Source organism: Phalacrocorax carbo, chromosome 1 (genome assembly GCF_963921805.1).
Source record: "Phalacrocorax carbo chromosome 1, bPhaCar2.1, whole genome shotgun sequence".
Classification (NCBI taxonomy): domain Eukaryota; kingdom Metazoa; phylum Chordata; class Aves; order Suliformes; family Phalacrocoracidae; genus Phalacrocorax; species Phalacrocorax carbo.
Window position 1 is genome coordinate 139494789 of NC_087513.1, and position 12580 is coordinate 139507368.

Genomic DNA, 12580 nt, shown 5'->3' on the forward strand with positions numbered 1-12580 from the left:
ATATGTAGCAAATTGCTAATTTTTTTTTAAAAGAGGTTTTGGTTATAATTATCACACTGATTTAAGTGAGTCAAAGGAGATGTGACTGAAAAATAAAAAACCACAAACCCCATTCTTTGGTAGAAATAAATTCCTTATCTCTGACCTTTTATAAAAACATCTGTGTGTTACATCTAGTAGAAGGCAGCATTAAATAAAAGAAAAGCACTGACAGAAATGGGGTCAGTGCACCCATATCAAAGTGCAGATCTTCACATAATGACTACAGCAATGCATCATTATAATTTTAGGCATAGAGTATTCAGAGTTCCCCAAAGTAATTAGAAATTATGGTGTAAATGACTATTCCAATGCTTTAGAAAGATATTAGTCTGACTCTGTAATAAAATCTGCATAAATTATATTGCAAGAACATCCTAAGTTACATGTTATGATTTAAAAAATATAATCATAATTTATATAACAAAACATATGACTACTAATTATTCTTGTAAAAACTTATCAGTACAGCGAATTTTGTATTGTTTGAACTAGAAAAGAAATAATTCTGTATCTGGAAAAGCTGTTATGCAGGTGTTTGTTTTCCTGTTTTAAATGCAATCAAAGGGATTTGCCCTTTTTCAGAACTTCTTAAGGAATTAATTTTATAAATGACCTCTGACAAAAAGGATAATGTAAAAACCTATTACTTGCCACGCTTCACTGGCAGATATTCTGCTTCCAAGTCGTAATTTAGGAGTACAAAAGAAATCATAGGGAAGGGTTTTATAAGACACTAGTGGTAGTAGTCAGCTCCCACTTGAGCATTTGAAGAATTTATTTCAATCCATTTTCTACTTAAGTCATTGATGCATCTATATTTTTACTATTTCTGATACTAAGGATAAAATTTCATGTGAGACACATGTGTGCCCTAATGGCCCTAATCACACAGCCTCTCATCAGTGACTGATGCAAGGACCCATCGCACTGTGGTTGTGTCTGATTCAGAACTACAGGGCAGATTCGGTTCCAGCTGCAGCTCAGAAACATCACAGAAGAGCTGTTTTTCTAGGACTCTTTTTTTTTTTTTTTTTAACATGTTGGGCTCAAAAGTTTTATGAATAGTGCTTAAAAGTTTTGGGCACATGTAATTATCTACAAGATCTGGGTACTGAGATGTTATCACTGAAAGGGAAGTTTGTGCATTATAAACTTATATCATAAACTCTGGATTTGTTCCAAAGCTTGCTGTAAATGGTTGAAGATTTTTGGTTTATTACAGTCAGCCTTGGACAAGGCCTTCTCCTGTACTAATAGTCCTGCTAAAGGAAGCAATGGAACTCAGAAACTTCAAAAACTCTTCTAAACTAAAATATTTTTGGAAGCATGCTCTGAGCTCTGTTGTCACAGACTAATCTAATTTTTCTTCTTCTCTGTTGCCTGAGAAGGTTCCTGCCTCCGTTTCTGTTTATCTCATAAATATCAGCTTTGTTCTCTAAGAATTGTGTTGTATTTCCTGTATTTCTATTTTCTTGCCTTACACAGTAAGTTGGTCCCTCTCTGTACAAATATACAGTTCCTGCTAGGATACAAAATAAAGAAGTCATCTCCACCTGGCTGTGACCAGAATCTTCATCTTCTTTGTCTCAATAGGAAACAGTAGATGGGCAGTAAGGAGATACATTTTAATGGACTTTTTGCAGGCATTTCTTTTCACAAGAAAAGTACCCCAAATCCTACCAACTTGCATGTGTAAGAGACTTGGACATGTAAATCAAATCAAATAAAAATATAGTGTACTATATGGTGGTACAGTATGGTATAGTATGGTATGGTATGGTAGTGTTATTTGTACAAATTCTGTCTGTCATTAGACTCCTAAACTGCTAGGACCCTTTGATAGCTTGTAGCAGGTGAAGGGGAAATCAAGGAAATTTGAGATGATGAGGAAAATTGAAGACCAAATCAGACAAAGCTGATGAGAATTTCATCTCAGCCTAGTCCAACACTAAGCCTGGTTCAGAGAGTTATTCTCAAACAACATAGTTATTGAACTATGACCAGCACAACTCCAATCTAGCATTGAATGCTATCAGCTCCAAATACGTGTGCACTGATCTAAAATCAGTACTTCAGATTGTTGAAAACTATCTTGCCGCTTCTTCGAGAAAATTGTACAAATCTGAGTTAATCTTTTTGGAAAACAGTCACCAAATATTCTGTGAGGAATAAGTCTTAGGTTTTCAAAGACAAAAGTATATTAAAGTGCCAAAAGCAACAGAAACCATGTGCTATTCAGAAACATATTTCTTATGGTTAGAAGAAGAAATCTATGACATACCTGACCTTTTCCAACAGAAACTGTGAAGACTTTTTTTTAGAATAGCATGTAGTAAATTACAGTGGTTTGAAAATCACTTAACAAACTGTCTAGAGCCTCTAAAACTACTGAATATCCAACCTTTTTTCAAGAAAATAAAAAACAGAAAGCAATTTTTAAGATAGCTGTTTTTTCTTCCCTCCTTCATGTGCTATATGACTCCTAAGGAAGCTTCTGTTTATGTCAGAGAAAGTAAAAAGCATTGGTGACATTGGATAACGATTGTGTTTAGCTGACCAACAGGAAGAGGACATTAGTATTTCTGAAGCAGTCAACAGTAAGCAGTATCATAAATTACTTCATGGAAGTGGTAAGGGCTACTTCTTAATTAATGTTGAATGAATATCTCATCTAATTACTTCTTTTGCAATAGCAGTAGGGATGGGTTGCTTCCTCTCCAATGTAATTTCTTCTCTTTACAATGAAGACTCTTCAGTTTCTGATACAACTTTCTTCACAAGCAAGCAACAGGCACTAGGTTGTTCTGTAACCAGGATATCACTATCAGCTACCAGTCTTTACTGGAGGCTGAAATCAGCAAACAGAAGACAAGCAATGAGAAAGTTTTAATCCAAAGAAGGGGACAGAAGTGATTCATTCTAGTGGTACGGCAAACCTTGAAATCTGTAGTTAATGACTAATCTGCAGTACTTTTTGAGCAATCCTGGTAATCAAAGAGAGCTTCTGAAGTTCTCTGCTTTTGGACAGTATGGGATATCAAAATTACTTTCTTTCACTGGTGTCTGGTGGAAATGTTATTTATCCTTTTCCAGACTGTGTGTCTGCTTCTTAATGATTTCCTTGCTAAGCCATTGCAAGTGTTTGAGTAAAAAGTTGCTTAAAAGTCTCTATTGATCAGTGGCCCTGATTTCCTTCAAGAGCTGCATTTTACAAAAATGAAAAAATTAACTGTAACATTTTAGTGAAAACTGGACAAGTCCCAGATGTCATGATTGTTAGAATAGAATCTAAGATACACTTATTTATTCTTCCCAAGATACAGCAACAGCAGCAAAAGGAGACACTCAAAATACGCACTTAAAAAAAAAAAAAAGAAAAGAAAAAAAAAAAGAAAAGAAAAATGCATCTCAGTAACATTTTGGAGAGTAGGGATAAATACAGTTCACTTGTTCAGCCATATCTTAAATTAAAGTTCCTTTTTATGAAGCACTCAAATGCAATAGTGATGTTCGCCTGACTAGAACTCACACAGACAGATCTGAACTTTTCTTGAAGTGGAAATGATTGATGATGTCTGCTATTACATGAAGGATGGATAAGTGGCTGTGAATGCTATTTTATTGACAGTGCTTGAACCTTGACTGATCTCAGAGGAAAAACAATGGGTATATAATGTCACTTCATCACACAAGGAGCTTTCAAGATGCTTCATAAATGATTTGTAACAATGTTTTACCACATGATTTTCAGATACTACTTTACTATTATTTATTTCTTGTATTCAAATGCAGATAAATGTAATTAAGCATTGATTAACTGTTCATGTTTACTGAAGAAAACTAATGCTTTTTGAGAACAAATGTCATATATTATTAGTTTAACATGTACTTCAGAGACTAAACTTTTGACATGAGCTTTGCAGCAACGACCACTACCGGGACTCAATTGCTTTCTACAAAAAAGGCCTTTGGTACAATTCTGACAACATTAAAAAATGGATTAAAGTGAAAATTACTTTAACAGCTTCTTAGATGAAGATATTACCTCACCAGTAGTACAATGTGTTACTGCAATCAGAAAGAAGACAATTGTTTTATTAAGGTGGCCATGCTGGTTTTGGCAGTACTATTTCAGCTATTAGTCATGAACAAAAAGATGATTAGAAAGTTACAGGAGCTCTTTTTAGGCAAGAACTAAGCTGTACAAAATTAAGTAAAAGTGGCATATCCTGGGGCTTCTGACAAAGCCATGACCTAAGTTTATGCCCTCCACCCATGCTAAACTTCATTTGGATCAAATGCTAAGCTGTTTAAATTTCTCCTATAAACTTTCAAAGATCAGTTTGATTTTGATTTGTCGTAACTTTTTTGTCTTAATTTCATTGTAGTCCATGCAGTGAACTCTAGCTGTCAGGAGCTACAACCAAGTCAGCTGTCCATGAACCAGAGAATGGAGCAGATGACTGGTAGAGGAGGTAACCTTCTCAAGCCTCTTGAGCTAAATCATCTTCACTCAGCAGCCAGGCTCTTAAGTGCATGTACAAACACTGGGCATACAATGTCAGTTCCTGCTTCATGCTCCATACCATCAAGACAGTATCTTGCATTTCTGAACTAATAAAGTGCTATTCCTAATAGAGTCACTGCACCTAAAAGTTCAGCCATAGAAGGAAAACTTGTTTCAGTTAGTTATCTTACTTTTTTTTTAATGTTATTGGTTAGGATTTTTACTTTAGCCATTCAGAGTGAATTTTGATGGGAAAATGCTTAGTATTTTGTCAGAAAGTCTTTCTTGTTCCTTGCTTCCTAATTCCTTTCACTGCTGGACATTGATCCCCAATACTTTCAGGTATCTGTTGGCCTTTTTTTTTAAATAAGAGGTTTTACTTCAATTTTAAATAAAGTTCTCAGAAGATTTTAATCTTTTGATATCACTAAGATTTAATCTGCAGACAAAAATGCTTCAATTTAATTTGATTTGACATTTGATAAAGCTGTAGATATAGATCCCCACCTCACTCCTTCCCATCTAATCTCTGGCACAGTTTTGGCTCACGCCAATGAGCTTCCTCTCAGACACTACCTAAGCAAAGTTTGGACATTATCATGGGACAAACGCCTTTCTCACTAGGTAGTACGGATGACAAAACATTTTTTTTCCTGGTTAGGAAGCATGGTGAGAGGGAGAATGTAATGCTTTTATGAAAACAGGTAACTGACTCATTTCTAATAGTGTATATGTAACCTAAAGGAGAAATTAGGGATTTATAATTGGGAAATTTAGATAAAACATTCTTAGCCTTATTTTGACCTAGAAACCAGACTGTGTTCCTGATAGTGACTATTTTTACAGTGTGTGAGAATGCAGGGTTCTTCACTGGCTCTCACTCAGCCTTTTGTATTGAAGTTTGCTCAGTATCAAAGTGATCAGGTTTTAGTGTTTTTTTTGCCTTGGTTTGGTTTTTTTCCCTTCTTGTCAGACCAATTAATTCAATCTGAGGTTAGAAAATTGGTCTATTCTGTCTCTTTTTTCCCTGACTCTTATAATCTATAATAAGGATTCTTGAATCAGAATCAAACATAATATAAAAAAAAACCTCCAAACATCTACATGAAATGGAGTTAAATCCAACATCTTTTATAGCTGAATTAGTACTCTAATGTTAGCTATTGTAAAAGGATACTTTTGATAGGAAAGTAGACATGATTTACACAAAGAATAACCAATATGTTAAATAACAAGCTCCACATTGACAGCCACTTTTCTGACTATAACCACAGTTTTCAGCAGTCCATTCTAACAGTCCATTCTTTTGACAGAAAATTCACCTATCAGATTGAATTTAATAAGGCAAGGACAAGCACCTTATTCTGAAAATATCACTTGAAGTGCCACCAACGTTCATGTTAAAGTGATAATAGAACTCTGCCACTGATAGCATTTCATTGTATTTCATAGTACATAAAATACCACAGAGGCAGGAAAGTTTCTGTGAGGTTCACAGACATAGGTATAGGTGATCAACAAAAATCAACATATTCATGAACAGCTGTTTGAAAAGGACACAAGTTTTACCTTTGTACTTTCCTGTCCCTGCTGTAGTCCCTGGATAGTGTTAGTACCTGAGACAAAAGCAGGTGTGCAGCTAATCTCAGTGACCCAGAAAGGTCACTAAATGGGTGGCTAAATAACTTACAGAAGTTTCAGTTTATAACCCCTTCACTGTTTATTATATGACAGGGATAGCACCTGACACCACGTTTTCTCCCCAGCATGAATTATCCTCAAGTGACACAGTTTTGGCACCCTCATTTTGCTAACCCAGATTTAGAGTGAAGGGAATGGAGGAAGTGCAGCATCATATCATATAATTTGAGGCAGGGCACATGGTTGTTGTCACAGCTGGATTGTTCAACAGACAATTCCTGTACCTGAACAACAGCTAGAATCACAGCTTCTCCATCGTGCCCTATATTCTGTGAAACCCATTTCTTTCCTGGCTTGAATATTCACTGAGAGTGAGGACAGTGCTTTTTAAAATCCATTGTATACTAAGAAGTTTTCCCATGCTCTCAGCTTTCTAAAACACTGCAGGTTTGAAAGGAAATAATTCAGTGTTATAAGTGGGTTTATGCCTCATTTTTTTGTATAGAGTGCTGTTAGAGTGCTCACCTGAAATACAGGTACTTTTTGAACTGTGTGTTTTGAAGTGTCTTGCTGTGTGAGTCTTGATACATAGTATTGAAAAGCTACTTTTTTTGGAATGTCAACCTCAAATTAGATAAGAGTTTATAATGCTGGTCTTAAATGAACAGCTTTCAAGTCTCGATTTACAAATGTGTCATTTGTATCTCAAGGGCAAGGAAGATTTGTGAATGAAAAATTTACATTTAGGATTTATCAGTGTGCTGGTTTTGGCTGGGAAGGGGTTAATTCTCCTCACTGTAGGGGTCAGCTGCATTTCCAGCTTCCCGCGCTCTGCCGCGTGGCGGGGGGGGGGCTGGGAGGGGCGGGGCCATGGTGGGGGCAGCTGACCCCGACTGGCCAATGGCAGGTTCATTCCATACCACGTGACACCGTGACCAGTACATGGAGGGGGGGCAGTGGCAGCTGGGGAGCGGCGCGGCGTCGGGCCGCGAGTGGCTGCGGCGCGCGCGGTTTGTTTCGGCAGTTCATTCCCCCTCTCCCCTCCCTTCCCCCCCTCCCCCGGGGCTTTGCGCCTCTCATTGTTCTCCTTTACATTGCATTTCTGTTGTTGTTTCTTTTAATTTTAATTATTAAACTGTTCTTATCCCAACCCACGGGCGTTACCCTTCTGATTCTCTCCCCCATCTACCGGTGGGGGAGTGAGCGAGCGACTGTGTGGGGCTGAGCTGCCGGCTAAACCATGACAAACAGCATGATTTAAAAATGTGTGGTGAAAAATGCATTTTACTGATTTATGGAGCTAGGTTTTAACTAGAGGTTATTTTTAAAATAATAATTTCTAAATCAAATTCTTCTGTGGGTTTTAGCACAACATTTTTATAAAACCCAGGGAAAATATATTATTCAAACTTTTTAAAGTGTCCATTTGGGCTATATAAATAAAAATTAACAGGAAAAAAAAGCAGGCATCTATGATGTCCATTTTTCCTTTGATATGGACAATTTCTGGGAATTGTTTTCCGTATCTCTTAAATCTTTCACGTGAGACTTAATTAGCACTGCAAACACTGGCCAGGTTATGGCTGTCTGAATCACGGTGTTTAAGGGCAATCCTATAAAAGTTGCATTTTAAAAATGGCCACATGGTTACCAGTTTTGCTGTTCAGTGACCTAACAAACTAAAATTACCAAAAAAAGATAAAAAATGAAAATTCTGTTTCAAAATGGTATGCCTTTCTATCCTACTTAGATAATCAAGTTAACAAAGTAGTATGAAACTGCTATCTTAATTACAGCTTTCAGTTTATCTTAACTGAGAAATATAAGGATGTTACACTTTTGTTATACTTTCCGATACCAATGACAAAGGGCTGATGAAACTACGTTTTTCTCAGAAGATTATACAACAACTTGAATGGCACATTAGGAATTCACATTTTCTAAATGCATGTAGCAAAACTCCCACATATACAGAAAAGCAGTATAAACCCATGTCCTACTTAAATCTTCCTCTACTTTAATATATTTGCATAGGACTATATAATTATACAGTTGTTACATCTCAGTAGTATCCGAATGAATTTATGAAATATGTATTGTCTTTTATTTTAAAAAAATAGTCTTTGTTTTAGTCAATGACTAAATATTCCCAGATCAAATCGATAGTCCTTGCCTTCTCTGTATCATCTGAATACCAGCTTTAAAAGAGGTTTTTTTCATGACTGTAGCACTATATCTAGATATAGCAAAGCCTAGAACATTAGCAAAAGAGGTCTTTAACTGCTTTAGCACTTGTTTGTTCTTAGGATTTCCTACCTATCTTGCACTGTGATTTTGTCTCTCTACAAGGTTTTCTGAATTCCTATGAGTAGAAAGTTAACTTTGACTTATTCTAAATAATAAGTCATAATGTCACAGAATCATAGAATGGTTTGGGTTGGAAGGGACTTTCAAAGATCATCTAATTCCAACTGCCACGTTGTGGGCAAAGGCTTCTTTCAGTAGAACAGGTTGCTCAAAGCCCTGTCCAACGTGACTTTGAACACTTTCAGGGATGGAGCATCCACATCTTCTCTGGGCAACCTGTTCCTGTGTCTCATGACACTCATCACAAACAATTTCTTCCTTATCTTGACTCTAAATCTACCCTCTTTCAGTTTAAAACTCTTGCCCCTTATCCTGTCATTGCAGGTCCTGGTAAAAAGTCTCTCTCCATCTTTCTTATAAGTCCACTTCAAGCATTGAAAGGCTGCAGTAAGGTCTCCCAGAAACCTTCTCCTCTCCAGGCTGAACAACCCCAACTCCCTCAGCCTTTCTTCAGAGGAGAGGTGTTCCAGCCCTCTGACATCTTCATGACCATCCTCTGGACCCTCTCTAACAGGAACACATCTTTCCTGTTTTGGGAACCCCAGAGCTGGATGCAGTACTCCAGGAGGGTCCCATGAGAGCAGAGTAGAGGGGGAGAATCACCTCCCTTGACCTGATGGCCACACTTCCTTTGATGCAACCCAGGTTATGACTGGCTTTCTGGGTTGCAAGCACACATTGCTGGCTCATGTCCAATTTTTCATCCACATGGACATCAAGTCCTCCTCCACAGGGCTGCTCTCAATTCCATTAATTCCCCAGCCTGTACTGATATTGGGGATTGCCACAAACCAGATTCAGCACCTTGTACTTGGCATTGTTGAACTTCATGAGGTTCACATGGTCCCACTTCTCAAGCCTCTCAAGGCCCCTCTGGATGATGTCCCTTCCCTCTAGTATATCAACTGTACCACTCATCTTGGTGCCGTCCACAAACCTGCTGAGGGTGTATTCAATCCCACTGTCTATGTCATTGAGGAAGTTATTAAATAATTTTGGTCCCAGTATGGACCCTTGAGGGACTCCACTGGTTACTGGTTTTGACTTGGACATTGAGTCATTGACTGTAGCTCTTTGAATATGGCCGTCCATCTAACAGTCCATCCATCAAACCCATATGTCTCAAATTAAGCAGCAAGAATGTTGTGGGCGACCATACCAAAGGCCTTAAAAATGTCCAGGTAGATGACATCAATTGTTCTTTCCTTGCCTACTGATGCAGTCACTTCATTGCAGAAGGCCACCAGATTAGTCAGGCACAATTTGCCCTTGGTGAAGCCATGTTGCTGTCTCTAATCACCTCTCTGTCTTCCATATGGTTCAATGTAACTTCTGTGAGGTCCTGTACCATGATCTCACCAGGTACTGAGGTGAGGCTAACTGGTCAGTAGTTTCTAGGGTCCTACTTTTTACTCTTTTTAAAAATCGATGTGATACTCCCTTCAGTCACAGGGGACTTTGCCTGACTGCCATGGCTTTTTAAATATGAAGGAGAGTAGCTTAGCAACTGTATTGGCCAATTCTCTTAGGACCATGGGATGCATCTTGTCGCATCCTACGGACTTGTGTATGTTCAGGCTTCTCAGGTGGTCTTGAACCTGGTCTTCTCCTAGTCAGGGCTCTCTATCTTTGCTGTCCACATTATTTGCAAACTAGAACAGATTATGATTCTGGAGAAAAAAAAAATTTGAAATGCCAAAGTACCTGCAGTATTCCATGCATTCAGTGGTATTTTTTTCAGCTTTTTTATTTCCCCCCTTGTATATTTCCACTACTGGTAAAGGTCACAGCAATTTAGAAGAATGAAACAATTATACTTATCACACTAACTAGATCCTAAATACCAACCCAGAATGAGTACACTTTGTAGTAGAAACTGTACAAATACTTCACTATTTTCAAAGAGATGACATGTTGAATAGGTGGAACAGACTGAGATATGGGAGAAGTATAATACTCAAGTAGGAACTGCAGTGTTTGATGGCAGCAATGTTGTGGTTAGGTCATTTATTTTTGTTTCATTATCTATGGAGTGTGGGGAATTAGTTAGGAGGGGAGTAGCCATTCTAGAGCAGTGAAACATGCTAAGGAATTACACATTGGCATGAAGCAAAAATTCTATTAGAAATATACATTAGAAAGGCACTGGGTTGAAAGCAAAACCAGAATTCTCAAACTTCTGTGTTTCCACTGATTGGAATATCTTTCTGATCTTTTTAAATCTCCTTCAACACCATGTGATGTGAAGATGGGACATTGTTTTTTCTTGGGTTTTAGAGCTAGAAAATTCTTGGTAGGGAAGGAGATAAGTAATGATAGATTGTTCTTTTTTTTATATTGTGAATATAGACAACTCTGGTTATTTAACTAGCAAAGAATATTGAATTTAGTTTACTTATGTAATAATATCCAGAGAGGAAATTAAAGATAGAATTACATTTCAATATCCACATATGGTATCTGTGAACATCCAGAAAAGACAATGTGTGGCCCAGTTTATGTCACAGCAGAAAGAATAGACACAGAAGTGAGCCAAGAAAATGTCTTCAGCTTTACTTTAGATCCAACAGGAATATTGGAAGGATAACCAATTGATTTCTTAGCATAACAATACAACCAATGAAAGTCAACATGGATTTATTAGGACCTCTAACAAATCCTTTGAATAAAGGAGAAACAGTAAATCTAGAGTTCATCTAACAAAGCACAGATGATTCTAGGTTCCTTACCCAGTCAATGTAGAGAGCTAAGAATCTGGGGGGGCAAAGTTTACAATATCTTAAGTGTCTGGTTCTGGGTATCAAACCTCACAAAAGAAAAGGATGGTGTTGATTTGTGGTCCAGAGTACAGCAGGGAGAATGAGCATAGGTTTATAAATAATTACGTGTGAAAAGAAAATTAAAGACTTATGTCTCTTTAGTTTACAGATGGGCACAGAAGAAGAGAAAACATAAGATGACTATGCAAACATGTAAAAGGCTACTGTCATAAGGAAGGGAATATCAAAGGTAATGAGAACAAAGACCAATAGATTTAATTCAGTCAGGGAGATAGATTTCATTTTAGAAAATCTTTCTAGAAAGAACAGTGAATTGTTAGAATGGATTGCCTGAAGAAGTTGTGGTAGTGTTCTCATCATTTACAAAGGGGCTGCATAAACTTTTCTCAGGTATGACATAGACGTGTAAGTCATGTCTGGAACCAGAAGATCAACGTGGATGATATTCTGATGTCAGCCTTAGTATTCCATGTTTCTACATCTCTCTATTACCTAATGATGAAGCTAACTGTTCTGATAATATTATAAATTGAACTAGATATATTCTAACACATATTGATTTAGGGATGTATATCTATATTTTATAGACAAATGCCAGAATTTGGGGTTACCAAAACAGCGTAAAACAAATGATAGCTGCAATATTATTTTACTTTGAAAACTGCCTACTTGGTCTGCTCGGGTCCTTTTGCACATTTTATACCACTCCCAAAGTAGGGTGACTAGTTGTTCTTTCCCTGCAGGTATTTTTAGTATATTTTTAAAGTTTCCCTTTGCAATACATTATCTATCCAGAAGGTGATAAGGAAATACAATTTTTCTTCTGTCAATCTGCAAACCAAATTCTTCTAGTTAAGTTACACTGTTATGAGAAAAAAACACATCTTACACCTACTCACTGAGTTCTTGGGTATTAGAATGATGAACCATAGAACTCTGAGGGCTTATAAAATTTTAACTTGCCTCAAAACCTTTAACTTCTCAGCAGCGACCTAAGAAAAGTTTTCTGACTTTGTTTTAAGGCAAAAGATATTATTAACATTTCAGAAAACAAATAGTATTACTTTCATTTTCTGTGTAGGAAATAAGTTTAGTCATTGACAAGATTTTCCTGAAAGGAAAAGATATGAAGAGTTGAATAGTCTCTAGATTTTAACTGATCAAAGTTTCTCAAGAGAAACAAAAAATAAAAAAAGATATTGTATTTTGTTAATGACTAAAAATCTTATTAATCAATAACAGC